General features: G+C 46.7%; 1 protein-coding gene across 7 annotated transcripts in view; it reads right to left on the reverse strand.

Moving 5' to 3' along the window:
- Nucleotides 1–15,891, reverse strand: part of tango2 (transport and golgi organization 2 homolog (Drosophila)) — a 297,896-nt gene that overhangs the window by 223,852 nt on the left and 58,153 nt on the right. For 3 of the 7 annotated variants that reach the window (XM_072240861.1, XM_072240854.1, XM_072240855.1), the window contains exon 2: nt 15,321–15,398. The exons of the other annotated variants lie outside the window; for them this stretch is intronic. The gene's annotated coding sequence lies outside the window, so the exon portion shown is untranslated. The remainder of the gene's footprint in view (nt 1–15,320; nt 15,399–15,891) is intronic. 7 annotated transcript variants of the gene reach the window in all.

Here is a 15,891-nt window from a genome sequence, read left to right on the forward strand (position 1 = left end):
TCTTTGTCACAGTCACCAATTTATTCTAAGGATGCATCCATGAGTTCTACATTCCCTCACTCCAGGAACCAAGTCTTGACACCGATTTCTCCAACTTCCGGTGATTTCTCACCCCTCCCCCTGTCTTCTTCATTTCCCAACACTAGCCCCCTCTTATAACTTCTCCTCACCTACCCATCACCTGTCCCCTTCCCTTTCTTCCATGGTCCACTCTCCTCTTGTATCAGATTCCTTCTTCATCAGCCCTTTGCCTTTTCTACCTATCACCGCCCAGCTTCTTTCTTCATTCCTCCTGCGCCAACCGACCTAGCTTCACTTATCACCTTCTAGCTTGTCCTCCTTCCCCTGCCCCCACCTTTTTATTCTGGCATCTTCCCCCTGCCTTTCCAGTCCTTATGATGGGTCCCAGCATGAAACGGTTAGTCTAGGATTAAATCCACACTGTATCTCAATAAAATGGATTTATTTATTTAGTGCAGAACAGGCCCATAAAGCCCTTCGAGCAGTGACACCCAGAAACCTCCAATTTAACTATAGCCTAATCACAATACAATTTACAATGACCAATTAAAACTGATTTATACTTCTGCGTCAAATTGCGCCGTAGGTATGGTGTAGCCGTGAACCCTATGCAGAGCCTACGCGGATCCCTACGCCGCAGCCTGACGCGCACCTCTCCCAAAATGTAATTATGCGTCGCGGCAACACAGACCGCAACAACTGTGATTGGTCTGCCTGGTAGCATTTCCTCCTACGTTGCAATAACTTCCCACTGGGTGACTGAAGGGCAGGGAAGGAACTCTGGCTGCAATGCTTTCCATAAAGCTTTACAGACCTCCGAAATTATGGAGGACACATTTCACTTTTACGAAAAAAGGCGCTCCCTTTAAACTTGTTTACCCCGAGAAAGACCACCATGACCATGAAGCCTTGCATGGGCAGGTGTGTGCGCATGCGCGACATAGACACACCAACGCACAAGTACAAATGCTCACAACGCCCGTTGGCCACTTGCGTGGGTTACAGTGTCCATTTGACGCAAAAGTATAAATCAGCCTTTAATCTATCAACCAGTAGCTGTGAGAGGAAATCAGAGCCCCCAGAGGAAACCCATGTGGTCATGGGGAGAGCATACAAACTCCTTACAGACAGTGGTGGGAATTGAAGTTGGGTGGCTGGTATTGTAAACCATTGCACTAAATATTCAACTTGCGTGGTTTCCACTTAAAAAAGCTCCACGATTTTTAAAAGAAATTTTGGCTGCTTCCACTGTCAAGTTTGATTCTGACTTCTTCCCCCTTCCTTTCCAGTCCTGATGAAGGATCTGGGCCCAAAACATCGACTGTTTACTCTTTTCCATAAGTGCTGCCCGACCTGCTGAGTTCCTCCAGCATTCTGTGTGTGTTGCTCTGGATTTCCAGCGTCTGCAGACTTTCTCATGTTTACAAGTCTGATTGTAGTCACCACTTGACACAAAGATGTCTAGATCCAAGAGCTATTTTCTACTGCTCATTCAACATTCTTTATCTCTCATTACCCTCTCTGAAAGCATTTTTTTTTCTTAACTCAGTTAAAAGCTGCTTCTAATACCAAATAAAATATTTCGGTCAGCTTGAGCATCAATCTTTTCCTCTCAAGCTAATTACTCTTCAGTGCAATGACATGGACTTCACAGAAGATAAGTTCCCACCAGAAGCACTTCCTATTTTTCCACACTCCTTGAAGCAGTTTTAAATGAGAAGAATCAGACAGCTATTCAGTTTAGAAGAATGGTCCAAAATTTGATCATGATAGGTCACCACAAGTCATTGAAAGAAGTGAAGTTTAATTAAGACAGAGGAAAAATTGCTCGATTGCTAGGGCTGTGATTAGAGGCCTTGGTGCAAGTTTCCCACTGCCCCTCCTCTATTCCCCACTCTGACCTTTTACATCTTTTCACCTGTCTATTACTTCCTGTTGGGTCCCCTCCTTCTTCCCTTTCCTCCTATGGTCCACTCTCCTCTCTTATTATATTGCTTCTTCTCCAGTCCCTTGCCTTTCCCACCCACCTGGCTTCACCTATCAGCTTTCAGCTAGCTTCTTTACCCTCTCCTCACCTTTTCATTCTGACATCTTCCCTCTTCCTTTTCAGTCCTGAAGAAGAATCTTGGTGTGAAACATCAAATATCTATTCATTTTCATAGCTGCTGCTTGACCTGCTGAGTTCCTCCAGCATTTTGTATGTGTTTTTGGCACAAAGGCCATTATATATGAGAGTACTGAGTACAGGAGTTGGGATGTTGTGTTGAAGTTATATACAAGACATAGGTGAGGCCTGATTTGGAATATTGGGTGCAGTTCTGGTCATCTACCTGCAGGAAAGATGTCAATAAGATTGAAAAAGTGTAGAGAAAATTTACAAGGATATTTCTGACACTTGAAGACCTGATTTAGAGGACAAGATTGAATAGATGAAGACTTCTGTGTGTAGTTCTGGTCTCCTACTTATAGAAAATATGGCAATAAGATTGAAAGAGTGCAGAGGAAATTTACCAGGATGTTTTTGAGTTTTTTGGGAAAGGTTGAGTAGGTTAGGACTTCATTCCCTGAAGTGTAGGACAATGAGGGGAGAGTTGATAGAAGTATACAAAATTCTGAGAGGTATAGATTGGGTAAACGGATGCAGGCTTTTTCCACTGAGGTTGGGTGAGACTAAAACTAATTGTCAGAAGTTAAGGGTGAAAGGTGAAATATTTAAGGGGAACCTGAATGAGTTTCTTCATTCAACACACATCAAAGTTGCTCGTGAACGCAGCAGGCCAGGCAGCATCTCTAGGAAGAGGTACAGTCAACGTTTCAGGCTGAGACCCTTTGTCAGGACTAACTGAAGGAAGAGCTAGTAAGAGATTTGAAAGTGGGAGGGGGAGGGGGAGATCCAAAATGATAGGAGAAGACAGGAGGGGGAGCGATGGAGCCAAGAGCTGGACAGGTGATTGGCAAAAGGGATATGAGAGGATCATGGGACAGGAGGCCCAGGGAGAAGGAAAAGGGAGAGGGGGGGAAACCCAGAGGATGGGCAAGAGGTAGAGTGAGAGGGACAGAAGGAGAAAAAGGAGAGAGAGAGAAAGAATGTGTGTATATAAATAAATAATGGATGGGGTACGAGGGGGAGGTGGGGAATTAGCGGAAGTTAGAGAAGTCGATGTTCATGCCATCAGGTTGGAGGCTACCCAGACGGAATATAAGGTGTTGTTCCTCCAACCTGAGTGTGGCTTCATCTTTACAGTAGAGGAGGCCGTGGATAGACATGTCAGAACGGGAATGGGATGTGGAATTAAAGTGTGTGGCCACTCAGGATCTCCCAGTGGCCACACATTTTAATTCCACGTCCCATTCCCGTTCCGTTAATGCCCCACCTCCCCCTCGTACCCCATCTGTTATTTGTTTATATACACACATTCTTTCTCTCACTCTCCTTTTTCTCCCTCTGTTGCGTTCATCAGCAACTTTGATGTGTGTTGCTTGAATTTCCAGCATCTGTAGAATTCCTCGTGTTTGGGCTTCTTCATTCAGAGTGTGGAACAAGCTGCCAGTGGTGGTGGTGGTTGCAGGTTTGGATTAATAGGTAGATGGGAGCGGTACAGAAGACTATGGTCCAGATGGAAGTTCATAGGACTAGGTAGAATAATGGTTCGACACGGATGATATGGCCCAAAGAGTCTGTTTCTGTACTGTTGTGCTTTATGAGTGTATTGGTTCCCAAGGATGAAGGATTTCAGTGAGGAGGATTAATGAGGGAATCCCAAGACTATTTCTGAAGCAAAGAATTCCAAAAGGAGCAAAGACAAAGGTTTACAAAATCATGATTGATTTAAATAGGGCAAATAGACAGAAATAGTTATCATAACAGCACAAAGTTAAGAATCATGGGACACAAATTGAAAATACTCAGCAAAGATCCAGCAATCACAGAACTTTCTACTTAAATTAAAAAACTAAAAATAGTAGTGACAACTCAGAATGCACTGCCTGAATTTAGATTTTTAAGTACAGATTTCAAAAGGGAATTGGATAGGTATTTGAAGCGAGGACTTTACAAGATTGTGGAGAAATAATGGGGGATGGGGGGGAAATAAGAGGCACATTTGATGCTGACACAGAACAATTATGCTAATTGGCCAAATTACCCTTCGTAGCAGTCACGTGCAAAAACAGATTCCTGGAACAGATACTCTATTCCAAACTCTGTCATAGCAAGTGGTAACCAGACACACATGTGGAAAAGGTTCAAGGATGTTCTCAAATGCAACATCCCTGCTGAATCCTGGGCAAGCATGGCCAATGGCCATTCAAAGAGGAGAACGAGTAGGAGTATATGATGCTGAAAACCTTAAGGCAAAAAATGAAGGAACACAAAGATGTCTGTGGTATATGATGGAATGAACACACCACCTCACAGACTGCTACTCACCCATCCCATCAGGCTCCTTCTATCCCATCTGTTTTAATGTCTGGGTCCCACCTGTGTCACATCAGGACCACAGTGGAAACAGACCTTCCTCAATCCCCAAGGGCCACTTAAGATAGAGGTACCTAAATGAAACCCTTCAGTGCTGAAATAATCTTATGTTGAAAAGCCCACAACAGATTGGAGTTGTTAATGACACACTGATTTAAACTAAAAATTTATTTTATCTAATGCCCTGAGTATTACACATTCTGCAACACCATGTCATCAAAGCTGCTAAATTTTTGTACAACACAGAATGACCCATGTAAATATTAGTTATAACGCACATATTCCTTTCAAATCTTGACAACCAATTTATATGACAAATACCCATAACATGACAATATCCAGTTGGGAAAAAGAAATTACCGACAACCTGATGCCGAAGTTAAATGGCTGACTTTTCACAGCAGAACAAAAAGAATGCAGCAAACACGGAAATGAATAAGCAGTCGATGTTTCATGCCAAGACCCTTCATCCGGACTGGAAAAGGAGGAGGAGATTCCAGAATAAGAAAGTGAGGGGGAGGAGGACAATCTAGAAGGTGATAGGGGAAGCTTAGTAGGTGGGGGAGGAGGGATGAAGTAAGAAGCTGGGAGTTGATCAGTGGAAAATGTAAAGAGCTGGGGAAAAAAATCTAATTGGAGAGGAGAATGGACCATGGAAGAAGAAAAAATAGCAGCACTCTCCTCTCCAATCAGGTTCTCCCATGGTCCACTCCCTTCTCCTGTCAGATCTCCTATGGTCCACTCCCCACTCCAATCTGATTCTTCCATGGTCCACTCTTCTCTCCTATCAGATTCCTTCTTCTCCAGTTCTTTCCAACCCTGATAAAGGGGCTCAGGCTGAAACGGCTACTGTTTATTCCCCTCCATAGATGCTGCCTGACTTGCTGAATTCCTCCAGCATTTTGTGCATGTTGCTCTGGATTTCCAGCATCTGAAGAATCGCTTGTGTTTATGACTAACTGCCTTTTCAGTTTGTCAACTGTGCTAGAAAGTACTAATGAGTCATGTACGTTGACTCAATTCCTAAAGTTCCTTGTCAAACATCACAGGGCAAAAATAACTACTAAAAGCAATTAGGAATCATCTGGAATTCACAGTATAAGTAATGATAAAGAGGGATACCTTCTCCGAATTAATAAAGGATTTGGAGATGCATTGAGATGTAGAGACTGATTGGTGGTAGAAGGTGGAATTTGGCTAGTAATATTTATTCAACCATTGTGAAATGATGAGTCCAACACCTCCAGGTTCCAAGAGTCATATAAAAATACAGCACAGAAACAGACCGTTCGGCCCATCTAGTTCATGCCAAATCATTTAAACTGCCTCATCCCATCAACTTCCACAGGAACCATATCCTTCCATACCCCTATCATTCACATACCTATTTAAACTTTGAAATGTTGAAATTGAGCATTGAAATTAAATCAGTAATCATCTTTGCTAAAGTAGATGTGAGGTTGTGCCTGCTTATACTGATTCACGTGCATCATGGCTGCCAATTGCAATTTTAGCACAAGTGTAATTTGACCGTATGAAAGTTCATTAACTTTGTAACAGCAACCTAAACTCATACATGTCAGATCATGATTGCGTTTTGCTTTGAGCTTTCTCCATTGAGTTATAGGGTATAATCACCAACAGGCTCCCCCAGGAAAATTCTAGCTTGTGGCAAAGGCATACCAAGCTTGAAGAGTGGGTCCTCTTAAACTGGGATAAGGTCTGCCTCGGTCTCACCACCCAGAATGGACTGGAGAATATATTCTAAGACCATAAGACATAGGAGTAGAGTTAAGCTATCTGGCCCATTGAGTTTGCTCTGCCATTTCATCATGACCAACTGATTCAACCTCACTCAACCTCATTCTTCTGCCTTCTCCTTGTAACCTTCGACACCCCTACTAATCAAGAACCAATCAACCTCCATTTTAAGTACTCCCACTGACTTGGCTTCCACAGCTGTCTGTGGCAATGAATTCCACAGATTCACCACACTCTGGCCAAAGGGACATCCTTTTATTCTAAACACAAAAAGTCTGCAGATGCTGGATATCCAAAGCAACACACACTAAATAGTGGAGGAACTCAACAGGTCAGGCAGCATCTGTGGAAATGAATAAATAATTGATCCTTCAGGAACAAGGGTCTCATCCTTCTATTAAGGATATGACACTAAAGGTATGACACCTTAACTGGCCCCTTACATCCCTCCGGAACAAATAACAGATTCAGATTAATTTATTTGTCACATGTACATCAAAACATACTGTGAAATGTGTCATTTGTGGTAACAACTAATACAACATATAAAGTGTGTGCTGGGGGCAGCTCGCAAGTGTTGCCACACATTCCAGAACCAATAAAATATGCCAACAATGAATAACAATGAACTCTTTATGAAGGCGTGCAGAATTTTTTTAACATTCCTCCAAAATAGTGCAATGTCCTTGTCAATATTTTTTGTCTGGTCTTCACTACTGCAGACCCACAGGAGTAAATACCCACTCACTGCACCTATTTAACCAACCTCCTGCAAAACAATACAATGATATCACCGCATCACTCCATCTAGCATCACTATCTCAGATACATGCACTGCAAGGCCGTTAGATTAAAAAAAGTAATTCTTTCACACAGGAAGACAGTTGGCAATAGCACGTAGTTGAATATTCAAAGATTCAAAGTACTTTTATTAACGAAGTACGCTTGCTGTGTACAACCCTGAGATTCATCTTCCCACAAAGAAATACCATGAAACCTATTCAAAGAAAATATCAAATACCCAATGCACAAAGAAAAACAAATCGTGCAAACGGCAAAAAAAAGGAAAAAAAAAACTAGAATATAAAAACAATCAAACCACACAGTCATTGAAACAATCCAGGAGTGTTCAGTTTAGTTAAGTTCAATTCAATTTAGCTCTGTGTCATTCATTGACTGCAGGCTGCAGAGCTAGTCAAAATTACATAAGATAGCAATGAAAAAAGGAGTAATCAGAAACCAGAAACGTATCATTACATGAACTAGAGTCCAATTCACAAACTGCTTTGATTAAACCTTGCCCAAAGCTCTAGAATCTGGCACTATCAGTCAAATGCAGGCAGACAGTGAGCACCCGCTCACCTCCCACTCTCATCCTCAGTGATTTCAATCTTGCTCAATGCTTTAATCAGTGTGATGAATGAGAAATGAAGTCAATTGAGGGTTCGTACCCCATCTCCAAGCTGCTCACTCCACTTGAAACCTCACTAAACTCCCGCGGAGACAGCAAAGTGCCGGATTGCTCAATTGGCCCAAAAACACACCATCAAAATGTAAATCACAGATTCCAATAGTAGCAGAATCATATTTGAAAGAAGTAGTAGTAAAAGAAGTAATTTTGTGAACTGTCTGAAGGACACTGCCTTTGGTCGTGTTGTTTACTGGCGCCATCTTACTCCGTTGGAAGTTATATAAGAGGGATAAGGAAGCTCGTTCACCAAGGACAAATTTCTGCTCTGGATGGATACACAAGAAGTCTGTGTAGAGACATGTTAACATACTCAGCACGTTGTCCAACCTGTGTTAGAGATGCCAAACAGCCCGCACACACGGGACTCGAACTGCCATCGGGAGCTGCGGGCAGACACGTGGTAGCGCATTTGGAACTACCCGCTCGGGGCGGACATTCCGGGGACAGTCTGACATCACGTCCGCCCCGCGGGTCGCAGGGGCCCATGGGAGACGAGATTTAAGCGCGCGATTTTGAATCAGTAAAGGCATTCTGAGTTCAGCTCTCTCTGCCTCCGTGTGTTTCTTTAGTAGCGCGTTTGCGCGCAACTACATTGGTGACCCCGATGTTCCAGACGGCATTTGGAGCTGGCAACTCAGCCACCAGCCATGAGTTCGAGCAACTCGCAGAGCACGGTCTTGCTGAAGTTCCCGACTTTCTGGGCCACTCAGCCCCACTTTTGGTTCGAGCAGGCTGAGGCCCAGTTCAATACCAGAGACGTTACAGCCGACGCCACGCGGTACTACTACGTGGTTAGCACGCTCGACCAGGAGACTGCAGGCCGGATCATCGACCTCCTACACCAGCCACCAACGGACGGCAGGTACACTAAGCTTAAGGCGCTCCTGATCCGTACCTTTGGACTCTCCCGCCACGAAGGGGCCACGCAGCTCGTACACATGGACGGCCTGGGCGACCGTACGCCATCCGAGCTCATGAATGATATGCTGGCTTTCATGGACAGCCATAAGTTGTGCCTTTTATTTGAGCAGTTTTCCTCGAGCAAATGCCAGAGGACATTCGCCTCCTCCTCGTGAGCGAGGATTTCAGCGACCCACGCAGGGTCACGGCTAAAGCAGATGTCCTTTGGCAGAGAAGCAACGTGGAGCAGCCTCCATTGGCCTAGCCACAATCGCGCGCCCCAAAGCCCAGGCCCCGCAACTGAAGCCATCAAGACCCATGGGGGAAAAAGACCAAAGTTCGGAACAATGGTGTTTCTATCACCAAAGATGGGGTTCAGGCGCGCGCCGCTGCCGTCCACCATGTGCTTTTCCGGGAAACGCCAGGGCCAACTGTCGCTAATTGCTACGACGTCTGGCCACCGAGACAGCCTCCTGTACCTCTGGGACCGACAGTCCGGGCGGCGCTTCCTGGTAGACACCGGGGCCGAAGTCAGCATACTCTCCCCCCTCGAACATGGATACTCGTAACGCGGTCCCAGGCTCCGAACTCACCACTGCAAATGGCACCAGTATTCGGACGTACAGCCCGCAAACTAGCTCACTGCATTTAGGGTCCAGCCATTTCACTTGGACTTTCACGTTGGCAGCGCTGTCACAGCCACTAGTAGGGGCAGATTTCCTATGAGCCAACTGCCTCCTGGTTGACCTAAAAGGGCAGTGTTTGGTCCATGCTGAGACGTTCCAGACTTTCCAGCTCGGAGAAGCCAAGCTACCAGCCTTCCATCTGGATTCCGTAACCCTCTCGGGTAACGAATTCACCAGGGTGTTGGCAGAATTCCCCTCCATAGTCACCCCTCAGTTCTCCACGGCCGACCCCAAGCACAGTGTGCAGCACCACATCCCCACGTAAGGACCGCTGCTGCACGCCCGAGCTCGCAGGCTCCCACCCGACAAGCTCCACCTCGCCAAGGAGGAGTTCCGTAAGATGGACGGGATGGAAATCGCGCGCTGCTCAGACAACCCGTGGGCATCCCCACTGTACCTAGTGCCCAAGTCCGCAGGAGGATGGAGGCCCTGCGGAGACTACAGAATGCTCAACGATGACACAACCGCCAGAGATACCTGGTTCCCCACATCCAGGACTTCACGGCGAACCCACACGGAGCGACCATCTTCTCAAAAATCAACCTGGTCAGGGGATACCATCAGATCGCAGTGCAGCCCGACGACGTGCCCAAGGCAGCCCTCATCACCCCGTTCGGCTTGTTCGAATTCCTGAGGGTGCCTTTCGGTCTCAAGAATGCAGCCCAAACTTTCCAAAGGCTCATGGACTCGGTGGGACGCGGTCTGGATTTCGTTTTCATTCACTTGGACGATACCCTGGTGGCCAGCAGTTCACACCAAGAACACATGTCAAATTTGCGCCAGCTCTGCCAACACCTGAGCAACCACGGACTGGCAATCAAACTGGCAAAGTACCAGTTCGGGCTGACGGAGATCGACTTCTTGGGCCACAGAGTCAACCGACGTGGCACAGTTCCCTTACTGGACAAGGTCCAGGCCATCTGCCAGTTCCCCAGACCCAGCACGGTCAAGGGCCTGCAGGAGTTCGTAGGGATGGTCAACTTTTATCATCAGTTTGTGCCGGCGGCGACACGCATCATGAGACCCTTGTTCAGCCTGATGGCCGACAAGGCCAAAGAAGTGGCATGGGACGCGGAGTCCACGGAGGCGTTCGAGCAGGCCAAGGAGGCGCTGGCAAAGGTGGCCCTCCTAGTGCACCCAAGAGTCGATGTACCCACAGCATTCACAGTCGACGCTTCCGACACAGCAGTCGGCGGAGTCCTGGAGCAGCTCGTTGAGGTCCAGTGGCGACCACTCGCTTTCTTCAGCCGGCACCTACGGCCACCAGAGGTGAAGTACAGCACTTTCGACAGAGAGTTGCTAGGGCTCTACCTGGCTGTCCGGCATTTCCGGTACTTCCTCGAGGGAAGGGAGTTCACTGTGTATACAGACCACAAGCCCCTCACCTTCGCACTGGCCGAGGTATCGGACCCATGGTCGGCTCGGCAGCAGAGGCACCTGTCCTTCATTTCAGAGTTCACCACGGCCGTCCGCCACATCGCAGGGAAGAACAACGTCGTCGCCGACACACTGTCTCGCCCCTGTCTCCACTCAGTAGGCATATCGTCCTCAGGAATAGACTATGCAGCACTGGCGGAAGCACAACGGTCGGACACCGAGATCTCGGCTTACCGCACAGTCGTTTCGGGGCTCCAGTTGGAGGACGTCTCCATCAGCCCGGCAGCGGATCGACTCCTGTGCGACATATCTACTGGCAAACCCCAACCAGTGGTACCAGCAGCATGGGGGCGCCGGGTGTTCGATGCGCTGCATGACCTGGCCCACCCGTCCATCAAGCTGGTAGCAGACAGATTCGTCTGGCACGGTTTGCGCAAACAGGTCAGACACTGGGCCAGGAACTGAGTACACTGCCAGACCGCCAAAGTCCAGCAGCATGTGAAGGCTCCCCTCCAGCAGTTCCAGCCGACGCACAGAAGGTTCCAACACATCCACGTGGATATCGTTGGCCCCCTGCCAGTCTCCCGGGGCACCAGGTATATCTTTACCATGATAGACAGGTTCACCAGATGGCTGGAAGCCATACCGCTCGCAGACATGTCCACTGAGTTCTGCGTCAGGACGCTCATTGCAAACTGGATCGCCAGGTTTGGCCTCCCAAGGGACATCATCTCTGATAGAGGGGCGCAGTTCACGATTTGTGGACAGCACTAGCTCAGCTCCTGGGCACCCAGCTGCATCACACCACAGCGTACCATCCTCAGTCCAACGGTTTGGTAGAGCGATTCCAGCAGCATCTCAAGTCCATCCTGATGGCACGCCTCAGGGGCCCCAACTGGACAGATGAGCTTCCCTGGGTCCTACTGGGCATCCGCACAGCCCCCCAGGAGGACCTGGACACCTCCTCAGTGGAACTGGTCTACGGCGCCCCTCTTGACGGTCCCAGGTGAGTTCGGAACCCAAGGTTCTGAAGAAACTCCAGCAGCGGTGTTAACGAGGCTGCGGGACAAGGTAATGACCCTGGCACTGGTCCCGACCTCCAGGCATGGTCCCACGCCATCCTTCATCCCTAAAAACCTCCGAGACTGTGAGTATGTTTTTATTCGCAGGGGCATGCACAGGTCACCTCTACAGCGGCCATACAAGGGACCCTTCAAGGTGATCCAGCACAACGGAACCACGTGTGTCGTGGAGGTGGGTGGCTGGGAAGAGACTTTTACCAGCGCACTTGGACATTGAGCAACCAGTGAGGGTACCCGCACTACGCTGGTGAGGCCGGCCACCCAGGCAAGCCACACAGACTGGGGGCTCCACTCCCCCAATGGATGTTTCTGGGGGGGGGGGGCGCACACGCGGGACTTGAACCACCATCGGGAGCTGTGGGCAGGCACGCGGTAGCGCGTTTGGAACTACCCACTTGGGGCAGAACTTCCGGGGACAGTCTGACGTCACGTCCGCCCCGTGGGTCGCAGGGAGGTTTAAGCGCACCATTTTGAATCAGTAAAGGCATTCTGAGTTCAGCTCTCTCTGCCTCCGTGTGTTTCTTTAGTAGCATATTTACGCGCAACTACACTTAGCACATTGTCCAACCTGTGTTAGAGATGCCAAAGAGCAAACGATGTTCCTTATCTAACCTTTCTTAAGAGTGTGTGGTCAGGAAGTGGTGGGCACCTCAACACCAACATGCCCACAGGTTAGCAGCTGAAGGCAGACAAAATCTGATCCACTGGATTCTCCATCTAGTCCAAATAAACCTTTGCCATCACCAGGGAGCAGAAAAAAAGAAACACACACAAAATGCTGCAAGAACTTCACAAGTCAGGCAGCATCTATGGAGAAGAACAAACAGCCATCGTTTTGGACAGAGACTCTTCATCAGGACTGAAAAGGAAGGGGGAAGAAGCCAGAATAAGAAGGTGGAGGGACAGGAAAGAGAACAAGATGTGAGGTGATAGGTAAACAAGAACTCAATAAGTCAGGCAGGATCTGAGTCAGGGGTTCCCAACCTTTTTTACGCCATGGACCCCTACCATTAATCGAAGGGTCCAGGGAGCCCAGATTGGGAACTCCTGATCTATGGAGAGGAATAAACAGTTGGCGTTTTGGGATGCTCATATAGACAGGTACCTCTCAAGACAAGATTGTTAGCAAATGGGGTCAGGCTATTGCTGTTCAGGGAGGTGGCAACAACCATGATAGCATAGCGGTTAGTGTGACACTATTACAGCTCAGGGGCGCCAGAGTTCAGCATTCAATTCTGGCATTGTCTGTAAGCTAGTTTGTATGTTCCTTTCTGTGTGTGCATGGGTTTCCTCTGGATGCTCCAGTTCCCTCTCACAGTCCAAACACATACCAGTTGGCAGGTTAATTGGTTATTATAAATTGCCCCGTGATTATGCAATGAATATTGGTGCAGTATCTCCAAATTTTAAAAAAGCTGATGTGGAGCTAACTGGGTCTTAAAGTCATAATGGTGCACAGTGACCTGAGTTACTCCAGCTGCTGATCCCCGCCTCCCATTAGATGCCAGGTAGCTGGAAAACATCAGTGGCATGCAGGAGCAAGGAAGTGCCCTCTTTTCCCAGAATTTCAGTACCTTTTCTTTCACTACCAATTAGCTTGAAATTCCTCATCTGCCTTATAGTGGGATTCCGAAGACTACTGCTCAACCTAAAAAAAAGGTCACATACCAAGAGGATGTGGAGAGCTGGAGCTGACATTTACAGTGTTAGCCATAAGTACCTCTCTACCAGCAGTAACCATGGAAACGGCTGGGCCACCAGTGAATAGATTATATGGGATTGTCTTGTGGTATTTGCCACAGCTTGACAATAATTAAGAAATATTCAAGCATTGATTCAAGCTGAATAATTTCAAAGGAACATGCAGATTTGGTAAAATGTTAGGCCTCAGAAGGATAGAACTTTCTATTTCCCATTGGAGTTATTAATTCTGAAAAAGTGACAGGTTCCAAGTCCTTGACTATCTTGTAGAATGATAAAAGACAGTTCAAAGTACATTTATTATCAAAGTATGTATATTATATACATTGAGATTCTTCTCCTTATAGCCAGACACAAAACAAAGAAACACAATTGAAGCCATTAAAAAAACAACAAACAATGAAAAAAAAAGCATGCAAACAAAAAGATGTTAGCAAATAACATTCAGAATTGAAGTTTGTGGAAGCGACAGCCATGAAGCCAGTCCAATGCAGCCAGCCCAGGAGCCGTTAGTTGCTGGCCACAGACTCAGTTAGGCGTAGAGACAAGTAAGCCTTGCGAGCAGCGAGATGAACACTGGCCTATCCCTGTCCTCTGGCCCTGGCACACTGATCTTTTCACTTAAATCAACAAACCTCAGGTTGTTCCTCACTCTTGAAGCCGCTCTGCTGCTTTTGTATGCTCCCATGCATGGGCCCTGCTGCCTCAATTCAGCTCTTCCTCCACCTTTTCAATCTGGCCCGGTGCTTCAATCAGTCAAACATTGGCTCATTCCTTGTCCTCAGGCCCAGGACCTGATGGCTCAACACTGACTTATTTCACATTGAAACACCTCCATCTCACCCAGCAACAGCCAAACAGGGCAGATCCCAAAGAGAATCCAGTGAATTAACAATATTCATTCTCTGCAGTGAGGATCAATCCATTGCCCACCTGCTTTAGTCTGGATTTTCCAACCATCCAGAGATGCTAGTGTAACAAAAATATTTCAGAATCAGAATTACTATCACCAGCATTATGTCGTGAAATTTGTTGTTTTTGCGGCAACAGTAAAATGCAATACATAACAATAAAAACAGAATTATAGTAATTAAGTATACTGCAGAGATTAGTGACCATAATGAAATTCAAAGTTTTCTGCAGCTCCTTTCAATCCTGTGTAGTGGACCACCCATCCCCTCCCATACCAGACAGTGACACAGCCAGTTAGAATGCTCACCACGGTACATCTGTAGAAATTTGCGAGTGTTTTTGATGACATACCAAATCTCCTCAAACTCCAAAAGAAATATAGCTGCCATCGTGCATTCTTTGCAGGTGCATCGATATAGAAACATAGAAAACCTAGGGCACAATACAGGCCATTTGGCCCACAATGCTGTACCAAATATGTACTTACTTTAGAAAATACCTAGGGTTACCCATAGCCCTCTATTTTTCTAAGCTCCATGTACCTATCCAAGAGTCTCTTAAAAGACCCTATTATGTATCTGCCTCCACCACCGTCGCCGGCAGCCCATTCCATGCACTCACCACTTGCTGCATAAAAAACTTACCCCTGCCATCTTCTCTGTACCTACTTCCAAGCACCTTAAAACTGTGCCCTCTCATGTTAGCCATTTCAGCCCTGGGAAGAAGCCTCTGGCTATCCACACGATCAATACCTCTCATCACCTTATACACCTCTACAAGGTCACCTCTCATCCTCCATTACTCCAGGGAGAAAAGGCCAAGATATGTCAGGTCCAGGTTAAATCCTCAGAAATATTGACACCCAGGAAGTTGAAATTGTTCATTCTTGCCACTTCTGATCCCTCTATGAGGTCTGGGGTGTGTTCCCTCACCTTATTCTTTCTGAAGTCCACAATTATTCAGCTTTAAAATTCACTCCTGCTCTTTTCTGATTCAGCAGCAAGAGGTATCTGCAAATAAAGGAGGCATTGTACACATGTTAAAGGTTATAGAAATTATTATAGAATTGTACAAAGAATAAAATACAGAAAGAAAAAATGGTTCTGTCAACCAATTCCTAAGCCACAATATACTGCCAAAGGCAACCACAGGTGTCTGACAGTTTTTCCAGTCTCCCTCACCCTCTTGATGTCCTTGCCTTATCTCGAGCTCTTAGCACTAGTCACAACCCAGATTTACAGAAAATCCCATCCACACAAAGAAATTGTCCCTTTTTTTTAATACCCTTCACAACCTCTGACTCTTAATACCTTCCCAGGCAAACATGTGTTTCACCATTATCTAGGCTGTAGACTGAGACTCACATTAAGTTCTCAAAACATGGCTGTGGACTGGTTTCCTTGTGCTTTTTCAAAAGATTCCCACATCCCATTTTTGCACTTAAAAATAGTCACTAAACCATGCCACATAATATACTGCCAGAGGGAACCACCAGTCGAGGGA

The sequence above is a fragment of the Mobula birostris genome, chromosome 22, assembly GCF_030028105.1.
Source record: "Mobula birostris isolate sMobBir1 chromosome 22, sMobBir1.hap1, whole genome shotgun sequence".
NCBI lineage: Eukaryota > Metazoa > Chordata > Chondrichthyes > Myliobatiformes > Myliobatidae > Mobula > Mobula birostris.